Source organism: Coenobita brevimanus, chromosome 32 (assembly GCF_032717465.1).
Source record: "Coenobita brevimanus isolate Jiangsu-jjx chromosome 32, ASM3271746v2, whole genome shotgun sequence".
Classification (NCBI taxonomy): Eukaryota; Metazoa; Arthropoda; class Malacostraca; order Decapoda; family Coenobitidae; genus Coenobita; species Coenobita brevimanus.
This window is the reverse complement of record NC_136985.1, coordinates 2,261,492-2,275,396: the sequence shown is the minus strand read 5'-3', so window position 1 is coordinate 2,275,396 and position 13,905 is coordinate 2,261,492.

The following is a 13,905-nucleotide window of genomic DNA, read 5'->3' as shown; positions in this document are numbered from 1 at the left end:
ACTAAATTCTTATATATTGGAAAAAGTCCGATAAAGCCAGAAGCAGTGCGGACTGCCTGACCACTTCAGCTGTGTTCACCATAATAAGGTAAATAAAAGACATGTTTATCAGTGTACAGTACAGTGTTATTATATATATTATACCACTGGATTATTGTAGTGAATGTATAATACAGTACAGCACTGCAATGGTAGTGAAAACACTTTAAAAATCGTTGGAGCAATCGGGACTAATGTCTGATATATTGGAAAAAATCTGGGTTAGCAGGGGGAAGTCCGGATGTCGCTTTTATCCCAATATTGCTTTTTTTTTTTTTTTTTTTTTTTTTTTAATGGTTTGGGCCCCAATTAGTCCGTTATAGTGAGGTCTTACTGTATCTGCAAAATGTGCCTGCTCCTGACAATCTGTTTTATAACGCTGCTCGACCCCAAGAGGTTAATAGCTTGAATATGATTGTCACTTTTATTTTATTCAATTTTATTTCATTCTTTCCACTGCCAGACAAGTGTGTTCTTTCACGGTAACTCTCTCACAGTAAAGATGTTATGTATGTGACTGACATTAACAAAAAATTGAACTTTATCGGATATGTTTATGTGAAGCATCCGGATTGACTCTATCGGATACATTTATGTGAAGCTACAGAACGTGGTGAATGTTTTAGGTGTATCAGATAGAGCCAGGATTCCGGGGGCTTGAATGGTGAGTGAATGGAAGCGTGGCCCACTGGACTGGGCAAACTTGGGCTGTCTGGACATTGCTACTCCTCATCCTGCCCTAGGTTGGGAAAGGAGGTCCCGATGATGATGATGATATTTTATGATTTAACCACATCCATCTATCCACCTATCTTTCTATCCACACTACTGATTATGATTTATCCATCTCTGTCCACCTATCTATCCATCTCTCTATCTACACTACATATATACAATGCAGTACAGTAATTCCTTCTGCTTACAAGACACAGTACATTACAAAAGTCTATCTATCTATCTATCTATAGCCAGATGCCTTAATCCTGCAAGGGGTGGCCACAAACAAATGGCCTCCATGTCACCCTGTCCTCTGCCCCCAGCTCACACACCCGTCTCTCATATACCCCTCCACTCATTGAGGTGGTTTGGCCATGTGGAGAAGATGGAGAGTGAGAGACTAACAAGGAGAGTGTATGTGGGTGAGGTGGAGGGGAGAGAGGGAGGGGGAGACCAAGGATGAGATGGAGGAATGGAGTGGAGAGGTATATGAGAGAGGGGAGTGTGAGCTGGGAGCAGGGCAGTGAAATGGCAGGGGACAGGGCAACATGGAGGTGATTTGTTTGTGGTCACCCCTTATGGGATTAGGGCATCTGGCAATAGATAGATAGATAGATATTACTCTGCTACACAAATGAGATAAATTAGAGTTTGTTGATTGTGTTATGAAATTATTTAGGTTTGTGTTATGTTGTGCTAGTGTGTGTTATGTTGTAAGATGTTATGTTATGTTGTGTGTTGTGTTATGTTGTGCTAGTGTGTGTTATGTTGTGTGATGTGTGATGTTATGTGTGTTGTGTTATGTTGTTATGTTGTGCTAGTGTGTGTTATGTTATGCTAGTGTGTGTTGTGGTTGTCTGTTATGTTGTGTGATGTTATGCTGTGTTATGTTATGTTGTGTATTATGTTCCACTGGTGTTTTGCTGGTTGTGTGTTGTGTTGTGTTATAGTATGTGTTTTGTGTTATGTTGTGTGTTGTGGTTGTGTGTGATGTGATGCGTGTTATGTTGTGGTTGTGTGATGTGTGTTATGTTGTGGTTGTGTGATGTGTGTTACGTTGTGTGGTGTTATGTTGTGGATGTGTGTTATGTTGTGTTATGTTGTGTGGTGTTACGTGTGTTGTATTGTTGTGGTTGTGAGTGATGTAATGTGTGTTGTGTTATGTGTGTTATGTTGTGCTAGTGTTATGTTCTTTTGTTCTGCTGGTTGTGTTATGTACGACTGTGTTATATAGCACTTATGGTCTGATGTCTGTGTTATACTGTTTTTACACTAACTTGGCCCAGATATTTGTCCTTTTGCAGCATATTTCACGCAGCTTATAAATTGAAAAAGACAATTCTGCAGCTCTACATCCATTCCATAGCACTTCTTCGTGACTAGCATCACATTCTAGTGTTAAAAAGACAATACTATGGCTCTACATCCATTCCATAGCACTTCTTCGTGACTAGCATCAGATTCTGGTGTTACTCTTTTGTTAAAACTCAGTAAAGGCAGAGATGTGACAATTTCAGGCCAAGTTAGGGTAAAAAGAGTATCATTTAGTCTGTCTTATGCTGTACTGGTTTGACATCAGCTTGTAAACTTAATCATGACATCACTTAAATCTGTGTTGCTTTGATATTGCTAAGGAGTAAGATGGTCTATGTAGGCTTGACATCGTTTGGTATAGCAGTGTGTTGTGCTAGGGTGACATCAGCTGTGTCTGGGGGTGGCTTGACAGCTTGTAATCTTAATCATGACATCACTTAAATCTGTATTCTGTTGTTTTGATATCTGTATGGACTGAGATGGTCTATGAAAGTCTGACATTGTTTGGTATAGAAGTGTGTTGTGCTGGGGTGACATCAGCTGTGTCTGGTAGTACTGGCTTGACATCAGTGTGAAGTAGAGCTGGTTTGACATCACTCAGTGTTGTTTTCATCTCCTCTTCCTGTGTACTGAAGGTTTTGTGGTTCTGCGTACATGTGACATCGCGTACATAACTCAACACTGTATTCTGAACTGGCAAAGACTTGACATCACTCCTGACATCACTTAACGACGCCCCATGCAGGGATGACAAGTGGTTTTTCAGTCTGATCTTCACCTTGAAAGCCTTACCGCAAAACTCACATTTAAATTTCTTCTCCCCTGAGTGAATAACAACATGCGCCGCCAGTGTCCCTTTCTGGCCAAAGTATTTTCCACAAACGTCACATCTGTGTGTTTTAATCCCCGTGTGGATCAGTTTGTGCCGACTCAGGTAGCTCTTCTGGAAAAAACGCTTGCCGCAGATGTCACACACGGCGTTTTTGATCCCCGAGTGGATGAGGAGGTGTTTGGTCAGGTATGCTTTTCTCGTAAACTGTTTGTCGCATTCGGCACATTTAAATTTCCTTGGACCTGAGTGAGTCAACATGTGCCTTGTTAAATCACCTTTTTGAATGAATTTCCTTCCACACTCCTGACATTCAGCGTTTTTCACCCCCATGTGGATTAATATATGTGCTCGGAGGGTCGTTTTGTGCGTAAACTGTTTATGGCACTGATCGCACTTAAACCGCCTTATACCGCTGTGAACGAGCTGGTGTCTCTCCAAATCGCCCTTCTGGAAAAACTCCTTCTGGCACTCCAAGCACTTGTGGGTCTTAACGCCATTGTGGATTAGCTTGTGTCGCGTCAGGTCACCCTTCCGCGCAAAGTCCTTCCCACACAGATCACAAATAAAGTCTCTTGCGCCGATGTGATTCAGGATGTGTCTGTCTAGGGTGGTCTTGCGGTTAAACTTCAAGCCACACTCCCCGCACTTGTGGTTCCGCTCCCCCATGTGCGCCTCAATGTGCTGTTTGAGGTGGTTGCTGTACGTAAACCGCTTCCCACACTCCCGGCACTCGTAGTTCCTCTCCCCAGTGTGAGTCATTACGTGAAGCCTCAGGTGGGATTTGGTCACGAATCTTTTGCCGCAGTGGTCACAACAATGCTTCTTTACCCCCAAGTGGATGTTTAGGTGTTTGGACAGATAGCACTTCCTGGCAAACTGTTTTCCACACTGCTCGCACACAAATACCTCCGGAGATTTGTCACCAGTTACATCCCTACAGCTTGGAGATTTGTCACCGGTTATGGCTGGAGATTTGTCACCACTTAAATCCCTAAAGGCTGGAGATATGTCACCGGTTAAATCCCTACTGGTTGGAGATTTGTCACTGGTTACATCCCTACAGCTTGAAGATTTGTCACTGGTTATGGCTGGAGATTTGTCACCGGTTACATCCCTAAAGGCTGGAGATATGTCACCGGTTACATCCCTAAAGGCTGGAGATTTGTCACCAGTTACATCCCTAGTGGCTGGAGATATGTCATCGGTTACATCCCTAATGGCTGGAGATTTGTCACCAGTTACATCCTTACAGCTTGGAGACTTCTCACCAGTTAAATCCCTAAAGGCTGGAGATATGTCACCGGTTACATCCCTAAAGGCTGGAGATATGTCACCGTGTACATCCCTCAATGGATACTTTTCACCGACTATATCTATCAATCCTGGAGACTTTTCACTAGTTCTATCTATTTCTTTTCTGACTGTCTCACTCATTTTTGTATATTTCTATGACAGTTAACATTCAAAAATTCAAATATAACAAGTAGTATTAAATCTGGAAGGAGTATTAATATATACAGGGAGTATCAATAATGATAGGTTGTTGCAATAGATAAAATAAATAAGATTAATAGGTAAAGAAAAATAAAGAGAGGATTAATGGGTAAAGAAAAATAAAGAGAGGATTAATAGGTAAAGAAAAATAAATAGTGGATAATATTTAAAAACATCATGATACCAAAATCCTAAAAGCTAAATCAATTATTGAAATGTTTTAAGTCAAAATTACAGAATTATATAATGTTCAAATGTTCACTCAATTAACACTACTCAATGCAATATACAAATAAATTTCTTATAGGTATCCTTGTTCAAAGTATGTTGGTTTCTTGTTCAAAATTTCAGTTTATTGTTCAAAATTTTGGTTTCTTCAAAATATGTGGGTTTCTTGTTCAAAATGGTGGTTTCTTGTTCAAAATATGTCAGTTTCTTGTTCAAAATGGTGGTTTCTTGTTCAAAATATGTCAGTTTCTTGTTCAAAATGGTGGTTTCTTGTTTAAAATGGTGGTTTCTTGTTCAAAATGGTGGTTTCTTGTTCAAAATAATGGTTTCTTGTTCAAAATGGTGGTTTCTTGTTCAAAATGGTGGTTTCTTGTTCAAAATTTCGGTTTCTTCAAAATACGTCAGTTTCTTGTTCAAAGTGTTGGTTTCTTGTTCAAAATATGTTGGTTTCTTGTTCAAAATGGTGGTTTCTTGTTCAAAATATACAGCATTAGTTCCTTAAATACAACACTGTTCTATCAATACAGCACTGGTTCTTTAAATACAGCACTGGTTCTCTTTTGTATTGGTTTTGTTTTTTTCTTAGAAGGAATGGTTTGTGGGCTGGCCTTTGGTTCCTTCTTCCTTGCATTAAAAAAGAAATACAGCACTGGTTCTATTAATACAGCACTGGTTCTATCAATACAGCACTGGTTCTATTAATACAGCACTGGTTCTATTAACACAGCACTGGTTCTATTAACACAGCACTGGTTCTATTAACACAGCACTGGTTCTATTAACACAGCACTGGTTCTATTAACACAGCACTGGTTCTATTAACACAGCACTGGTTCTATCAATACAGCACTGGTTCTATCAATACAGCACTGGTTCTATCAATACAGCACTGGTTCTATTAATACAGCACTGGTTCTATCAATACAGCACTGGTTCTATCAATACAGCACTGGTTCTATCAATACAGCACTGGTTCTATCAATACAGCACTGGTTCTATTAACACAGCACTGGTTCTATAAATAATCAGCTCTATGTTGTATTAGTTAAAATCTACAGACACGCATAACTGCCTCCTGTGCATTTCATGAAAATCAATGAAGTACGAAGACAATTTCCCGACGAAAGACCGACATAATGTGGTATTTCCGAGCGTCCACACCTTCCCTCCGGCACCAAGATAAAGTTTACATTTCAGGGACCCACTCGGCACCGTTAGTTTTGTGTCTTGGTGCTTGTCTGTTGTCTCCTCGTTATCTGAAAGACCATCATTACTATATAAGACACAGAATTGGCAGTAGTGTTATTGATTTACTGTCATCTTCTTCATCATCATCGCAGTCAACGTCATTGTCGTCATCATCATCATCATCATCAACTTTGTCATCGTCATCATTGTTATTATTACCATCCCTATCATCATCGTCATTATCAACATCATAGTCATTGTTGCCATCATCATTACTGTCATCATAATCATCATCATCAGCTTTGTCATCATCATCATTATAGTCAATCGCCATCATCATCATCAAGGTCACTGTCACCATCATCATCATCACCATCAAGGTCACTGTCACCATCATCATCATCACCATCAAGGTCACTGTCACCATCATCATCATCACCATCAAGGTCACTGTCACCATCATCATCATCACCATCAAGGTCACTGTCACCATCATCATCATCATCATCACTGTCATCATCATCATCATTTTAGTCACTCTTGCAATCATCATCATCGTCATCATAGCTGTCATCATTGTCATCACCATCACCGTCATCATCACCATCATCCTTTCTCACTCCCTCAAACACTCCTCTTCCTCTTCTCATGCTTCAGTATAGTGTTCCATTCTCTTCCACACCACATAAGGGCTTATATTCTTGTCAGCTCCCCAACACCCTTTCCTAAGTCTGTCTATCTATCTATTGCCAGACGCCATAATCCCGCAAAGAGTGGCCATTTGACACTGAGTTAGTTGTTTTACAGGGAGGGGCACCAACCCTCCACCAACCCACTTGTTGACACGTAGGGAGCACGTATGGTTTGGTTATATGGTCACCACCCAGCGTTGTGAATGGTTGTTTGGCTTACAGGAAACCATTTGGATTGTCACTCAATGTAAAGCCACCTGTAAAGGAAAGAAAAGCAATAAGAAGTGACAGGAAAGATGGGAGAAACAGGAAGAGAGGAGGACTGGCACAGAAAAAGAATGATAAAGGCTAAGGAAGAAGTAGGCAGCACTACATCAAGTGAGTGGATGATGGTCACCACCACCTACCACAACTTTTTTTATTTCTACTTGATGTAGTGCTGCCTACTTCTTCCTTCACCTTTATCATTCTTTTTCTGTATCTGTCCTCCTCTCTTCCTATTTCTTACCATCATCCACTCACTTGATGTAGTGCTGCCTACTTCTTCCTTCACCTTTATCATTCTTTTTCTGTGCCTGTCCTCCTCTCTTCCTATTTCTTACCATCATCCACTCACTTGATGTAGTGCTGCCTACTTCTTCCTTCACCTTTATCATTCTTTTTCTGTGCCTGTCCTCCTCTCTTCCTATTTCTTACCATCATCCACTCACTTGATGTAGTGCTGCCTACTTCTTCCTTCACCTTTATCATTCTTTTTCTGTGCCTGTCCTCCTCTCTTCCTATTTCTTACCATCATCCACTCACTTGATGTAGTGCTGCCTACTTCTTCCTTCACCTTTATCATTCTTTTTCTGTGTCTGTCCTCCTCTCTTTCTATTTCTTACCATCATCCACTCACTTGATGCAGTGCTGCCTACTTCTTCCTTCACCTTTATCATTCTTTTTCTGTGCCTGTCCTCCTCTCTTCCTATTTCTTACCATCATCCACTCACTTGATGTAGTGCTGCCTACTTCTTCCTTAGCCTTTATCATTCTTTTTCTGTGCCTGTCCTCCTCTCTTCCTGTTTCTTACCATCATCCACTCACTTGATGTAGTGCTGCCTACTTCTTCCTTAGCCTTTATCATTCTTTTTCTGTGCTCGTCCTCCTCTCTTCCTGTTTCTTACCATCATCCACTCACTTGATGCAGTGCTGCCTACTTCTTCCTTAGCCTTTATCATTCTTTTTCTGTGCCTGTCCTCCTCTCTTCCTATTTCTTACCATCATCCACGCACTTGATGTAGTGCTGCCTACTTCTTCCTTAGCCTTTATCATTCTTTTTCTGTGCCTGTCCTCCTCTCTTCCTATTTCTTACCATCATCCAGTCACTTGATGTAGTGCTGCCTACTTCTTCTTTAGCCTTTATTCTTTTTCTGTGTCTGTCCTCCTCTCTTCCTATTTCTTACTATCATCCACTCATTTAATGTAGCGCTGCCTACTTCTTCCATAGCTTTTATCATTCTTTTTCTGTGCCAGTCCTCCTCTCTTCCTATTTCTCCCATCTTTCCTGTCACTTCTTATTGCTTTTCTTTCCTTTACAGATGGCTTTATATTAAGTGACAAGCCAAATGGTTTCTTGTAAGCCAAGAAACCATTTACAACGCTGGGTGGTAACCATATAACCAAACCATACGTGCTCCCTACGTGTCAACAAGTGGGTTGGTGGAGGGTTAGTGCCCCTCCCCGTAAAACAAATAACTGAAAGACAAACGGCCACCCCTTACAGGATTATGGCGTCTGGCAATAGATAGATAGATAGATAGACCTTCCCATCCTCTTCCATGTTACTTAAATCATTCAAACATCAGCATACTCTGCATTAGTAAAGGATAAAACAATATCAGCCAGCCATATCCAAAAATAAACCAGTAAGGTAAAGGTGTTAGGAAGCTTCCTTAACAAACGTGAATGCAGGTCTAAGAAGCCAAATATTTCTCTATATCTATTTATCTATAGCCAGATACCATAATCCTGTAAGGGGTGGCCGTTTGTCTTTGAGTTAGTTGTTTTACGGGGTGGGGCACTAACCCATTGCCAACCTACTTGCTGACACATATGAGTTGGTTATATGGTTACCACCCAGCATTGTACATGGTTTCCTGGCTTACAGGAAACCATTAGGCTTGTCACTCAATGTAAAGCCACCTGAAAAGGAAAGAAGAGTAATAAGAAGTGACAGGAAAGATGGGAGAAATACGAAGAGAGGAGGACAGGCACAGAAAAAGAATGATAAAGGTGAAGGAAGAAGTAGGCAGCACTACATCAAGTGAGTGGATGATGGTAAGAAATAGGAAGGGAGGAGGACAGACACAGAAAAAGAATGATAAAGGTGAAGGAAGAAGTATGCAGCGCTACATGAAATGAGTGGATGATGGTAAGAAATAGGAAGTGAGGAGGACAGGCACAGAAAAAGAATGATAAAGGTGAAGGAAGAAGTACGCAGCACTACATGAAATGAGTGGATGATGGTAAGAAATAGGAAGTGAGGAGGACAGGCACAGAAAAAGAATGATAAAGGTGAAGGAAGAAGTAGGCAACACTACATCAAGTGAGTGGATGATAGTAAGAAATAGGAAGAGAGGAGGACAGATACAGAAATGGAATGATAAAGGCTAAGGAAGAAGTAGGCAGCACTACATCAAGTGAGTGGATGCTAAGACATAGGAAGAGAGGAGGACAGACACAGAATAAGAATGATAAAGGTAAAGGAAGAAATAGGCAGCACTACATCAAGTGAGTGGATGATGGTAAGATATTGGAAGAGAGGAGGGCAGACACAGAAAAAGAATGATAAGGGTGAAGGAAGAAGTAGACAGCACTACATCAAGTGAGTGGATGATGGTAAGAAACAGGGAGAGAAGGCCATACAGAAAAAGAATGATAAAGGTGAAGGAAGAAGTAGGCATCGCTACATCAAGTGAGTGGATGATGGCAAGAAAGAGGAAGACAGGACAGATGCAGTAAAAGAAATATAAAGGTGAAGGAAGAAGTAGGCAGCACTACATCAAGTGAATGGATGATGATTGCCACCTACCACAAATTTCTCTGTTTAATACTAATATATTAAACCCACAATAAAATACACAAAATACAGCAAATGCCATAAAATTTTAGGTCAGGATTGCACTGAACTAGTCTATCTATCTATATCTATTGCCAGACTCCCCAGTCCTGCAAGGGGTTGCCACAAACAAATCACCTCCATGTCACCCTGTCCCCTGTCATTTCACTGCCCTGTTCCCAGCTCACACACACCCTGTCATATGCCTCTCCACTCCCTCTATCTCATCCTTGGCCTCCCTCTCCCTCTAATTGTCTTCATATGACGGAACTGGACCTCCCCTATTGCTCTACGAGTAAGTTGCGGTTCTATAAAATTCGATGGGCTTTTATATCACCAATTAATCTCCTTGGTTACTAGTCAAATCAACCCTCTAATCTCACTACCTTTGGCCATCAGCCGAGTTAAATAAGGCTAGGGTTCTTTGCCAGGTTAGAATAAATACACTATAGCCTAATACAGTGCTTTATTGGTGTTTGTTGCAGCGAAGTACCTCCCACATTAATCTGTAACTCAATATAAATTAACAACATCAAAGGAAAAATTATATATAGTAACAACTCACTAGGATCTCGAAACTGGTATTGCTTGTGGAGTTGCAGGAAGAGAGGTGCTATGGAGAAGGTAAATTGCGGTCAAATGTCACTCACCCCCTCTCAGCTGTTTTATCATCAGGTGCCACTGAAAGATAATAGATGGGGACAAATAACAGGATAATATATAGTAAAATGATAAAGATAACCATAAATAAGAACTCTGCTTTATTTATTCAACAATATTCAATTAGTACAAACATGTGTTAATTTGTATTTTGGGTATATTAAGCAATGGGCAGTAAATTTCACTTTTTAACTACATGGCAATTGTCAGATTCAGAGGGAGAATGGAAAACAAATCCACTAAAGAAAACGAAATTGAAGGGGGTAACTTGTTTATCACCCGCACATTATTATTATTATTATTATTAAAGATACTAGTGAAATTGAAAAAGGAGGGAAATGATCTAAGAAAAAAAAATGAATGCAAACTACTTTGAAAATAGGAAGTTATTATGGAGAGAGGTGCGGAAATGTAGACCTGACAGTGGAAAGAAATGTGAAAGTGTGAAGGATGTAAGTGGTAGATTAACCCATGGGGATGTAGTATGGACCAGATGGAAAGAATATTTTGAAAGTCTGATGAATGGGAATAGAGAGAGCAGAGGGGCTGTAAACATGACTGGTTTTGGGGGTGTGCAGAGAAGGAATGCAGTGCCAGGAGACGTGACACTCACAGAAGAGTGCAGTGAAGCGGCTGGGAAAGCACCTGGGTTGATGAGGTATATGCAGGGATGTTTAAGTGTAATGGAGAGAGTGGAATGAAGTGCTTATTGAAGATATGTAAGAAGGCATGGATGAGTGAAACTGTGCCTGCAGAGTGGAAAAAGGCTGTGATTGTACCCGTGTACAAAAATAAATGCAAGCGAAGCGAGTGCAAGAATTATCGTTGCATAAGTTAATCGAGTGCTCCCTACGTGTCCAGTGGGTTGGTGGAGGATTAGTGCCCCTCCTTGTAAAACAAATAACTCAGAGTCCTTGGCCACCCCGTGAGGGATTATGGCGTATGGCAATGAATGAATGAATGAATGAATGAGTTTATCGAGGGTGGTAAGGAAGGTAAATGGAAGAATTATAAAGTAGGAGAGACATCAGAAGTCCTGTAGTGAGTGATGAACAGGGTGGCTTTAGGAGTGGCAGAGGATGTGTGGATCAAATATTTGCGGTGAGATTAGAGCTTGCGAGAAGGACTGTAAGGTGTATATTCATTTACGGATCTGGAAAACGCATACGACAGAGTGGACAGAAAGGATTGTGGAAGGTTTTGCACGCGTACGGTGTAGTGAGGCCTCACATCTGGCGAATCCGGTCTAAAAAAAAAAAAAAATCGCGCCAGATTGGAAACTGCTAGATTCTGGACAAACTTTAAAATGGGGAAAAATTAACATGATTCTTTTGTCAACCTTAAGTTACCCTACTTTACACATTTTTGTACTTGTATCCCAAGGAAGTTAATCATAACTAAACATCAATATAAATATGTAAAGGAGATAAAAACTCGCCAATATCAAATTCAGGAGTGTTTTATTGGGTGAAGAGTGTGGGTTATGGGTTAATTAATACAAGGTGGATCGCTGCCTCATATATCAATGTTATAATGGACACCTCACTCGAGTCTTCCTTTTCTTTTTGCATGCCTTGGTTGACCTTTCGAAGGCGGTCATTTTCTAAGGATTCTCACAAAAATCCACCAAAATCGAAATCTGTGTCATCGATGTCCACGTTATCTTCTGCTTCTCCATCCTTTGCCGCCGTACTGTCACCCGCTTGTGTATGTTGTTCGTGTGATGCTGCTGTGTGTGTTTGTTGTGTTTCTTGGTCATTTCGCCTCTTCTTGTTATCAGGGACTTCTCTTGCTTGGATTTTCGAGTTGTATTGGTCTTTCACAATTGCAGTGGCCCTTTTGAGAAGTGAAATGACCTCCTCACAATATTCAAAGCTCATCCCTTCCAGCCTCTCTGTAGCAGTGATGAGAGAGGCCAGCACATCAGACAGGGCTTTGGCTGAAGGCTTACTTTCTCTGGGTACCTCATCCAACACCTCTTCTTCCCTCTCCTCTTCGGCGTCTAAGAATTCTTCAGTCGTCTGTTCTTGGTCACCACCGCCAAGCTGAACGGTACCTGGTCCAGATACTGTCCCCATGCCCAGTACTGCGCGTGCTGCAGCGGTTGCCTCTCTCAACAGACTTGCCTTCACTTGTCTGTCCTCTTCCTGTTGTTGCAGCTTTAGGTGGGGTAGCACAGGATGCCAGGTGTGCTTGATTGTGGGCATTGTTATTTTCCCCCAGGCCACACGAAAATCAATGTTCTCCCGTCGACAATACTCCCGGGTCTGTGGTACAAACACTTCGTCAAACCACTTGATGGACAGAACTGAGGCCATAAAGCCAGAATTATTACTGTACCACACACGGTTTGGGAGATTGGACATGTCAAAGTCTCTGTAAGAATGTGGTTTTGAATACACTATAACTGGCTTCATTTTGAAGTCTGATGCATTTACTGTTAACGGGGCTGTGACTCGGTCCTTAACTAATTTGGTGCCTGGAGCTTTGTTTGTGCCCTTGGGAAGGACGGTTGACTGAGCAGGTTGACCTGCTATTTCGTCGCAGTTAAAGATCTGGTCCAGGGTGTTTCCTTCCTCAATTATCTGCTTTGCTATCCCATGCAACTGACGCGAAGCAGCACTGTCTGCCGCGGCCACCCTTCCTTGATAAACAGCCCATTTTACATCATACCTTTTCTTGAATCTGTGTAGCCACCCACGAGAAGCATAAAAAGGGGGTGGCTTGGTGACATTCCTCTTCTTACACACTTGCTGGTAATACATTCTGGCACACTCACGTATCTGTGCTCCGGCCGCACTACCGTCTTCAGCCAACATTTTCTTCAACCACACCATAACATAATGTTCAGTGAGCAGCATCAGTTCATTTTTTTGTGTGAGTTCTTTAGCTACCCTAGCCGACACCTCACCACCAATATATTTCTGGGTCACTCTTACAGTTGATTTGATCTTTTCTTTGTTTTTTCTAATGTTTCGCACTGTGGATTCTGGCACATGAAGCTTTTTAACAATGGCACATGTTTTGTACCCTTTCTCGATTAAGTCTATCACTATCTGCTTGTCCTGCAGACTATACTTCCTCTGTTTCTGTCCTTTCCTATATTCTCTCGTCACCTGCGGTCCATCAGGCTTTTTAGGCGGCCCGCCACCGCCAGCTGCACCTCCGATCCTTCCCAAGGTCGCCATCGTATTATTGCTTCTAACTGAACACCGCCAAACACGAGACGCGGCTACATACACTGGCCAGGCTGTTGTCTTCGCGGTGGCGGCGCACGCAATGGCGCGAATGGTATCACCGGATACAGGTCGCCAAATGCCTAGCTAGATGCGCACAGAATTTCTTGCCTGGCGAGCGCCCGCCAGATGCGGGGCTGCCTCGCGCATCTGTCACGGAAAAAGTAACCCAACCCACCCACACCCAATGCTTCATGGATGGATTTGGAAGGCTTTTCAGAGCGATTAGCGTGAGAACTGCGTGTGGAAATTTGTAGGAATAGAATAGAATTATTGTATGGTGAATAAGAATAAATAAATAAATAAAAACACGGTAAAATATTGTTGAAGGAGAGTTGGTGATACGCGATGTTGTTGCTGAGAACCGACGAACTCTATAAGGAAGAAGAAAAAGATTAGCAGGCG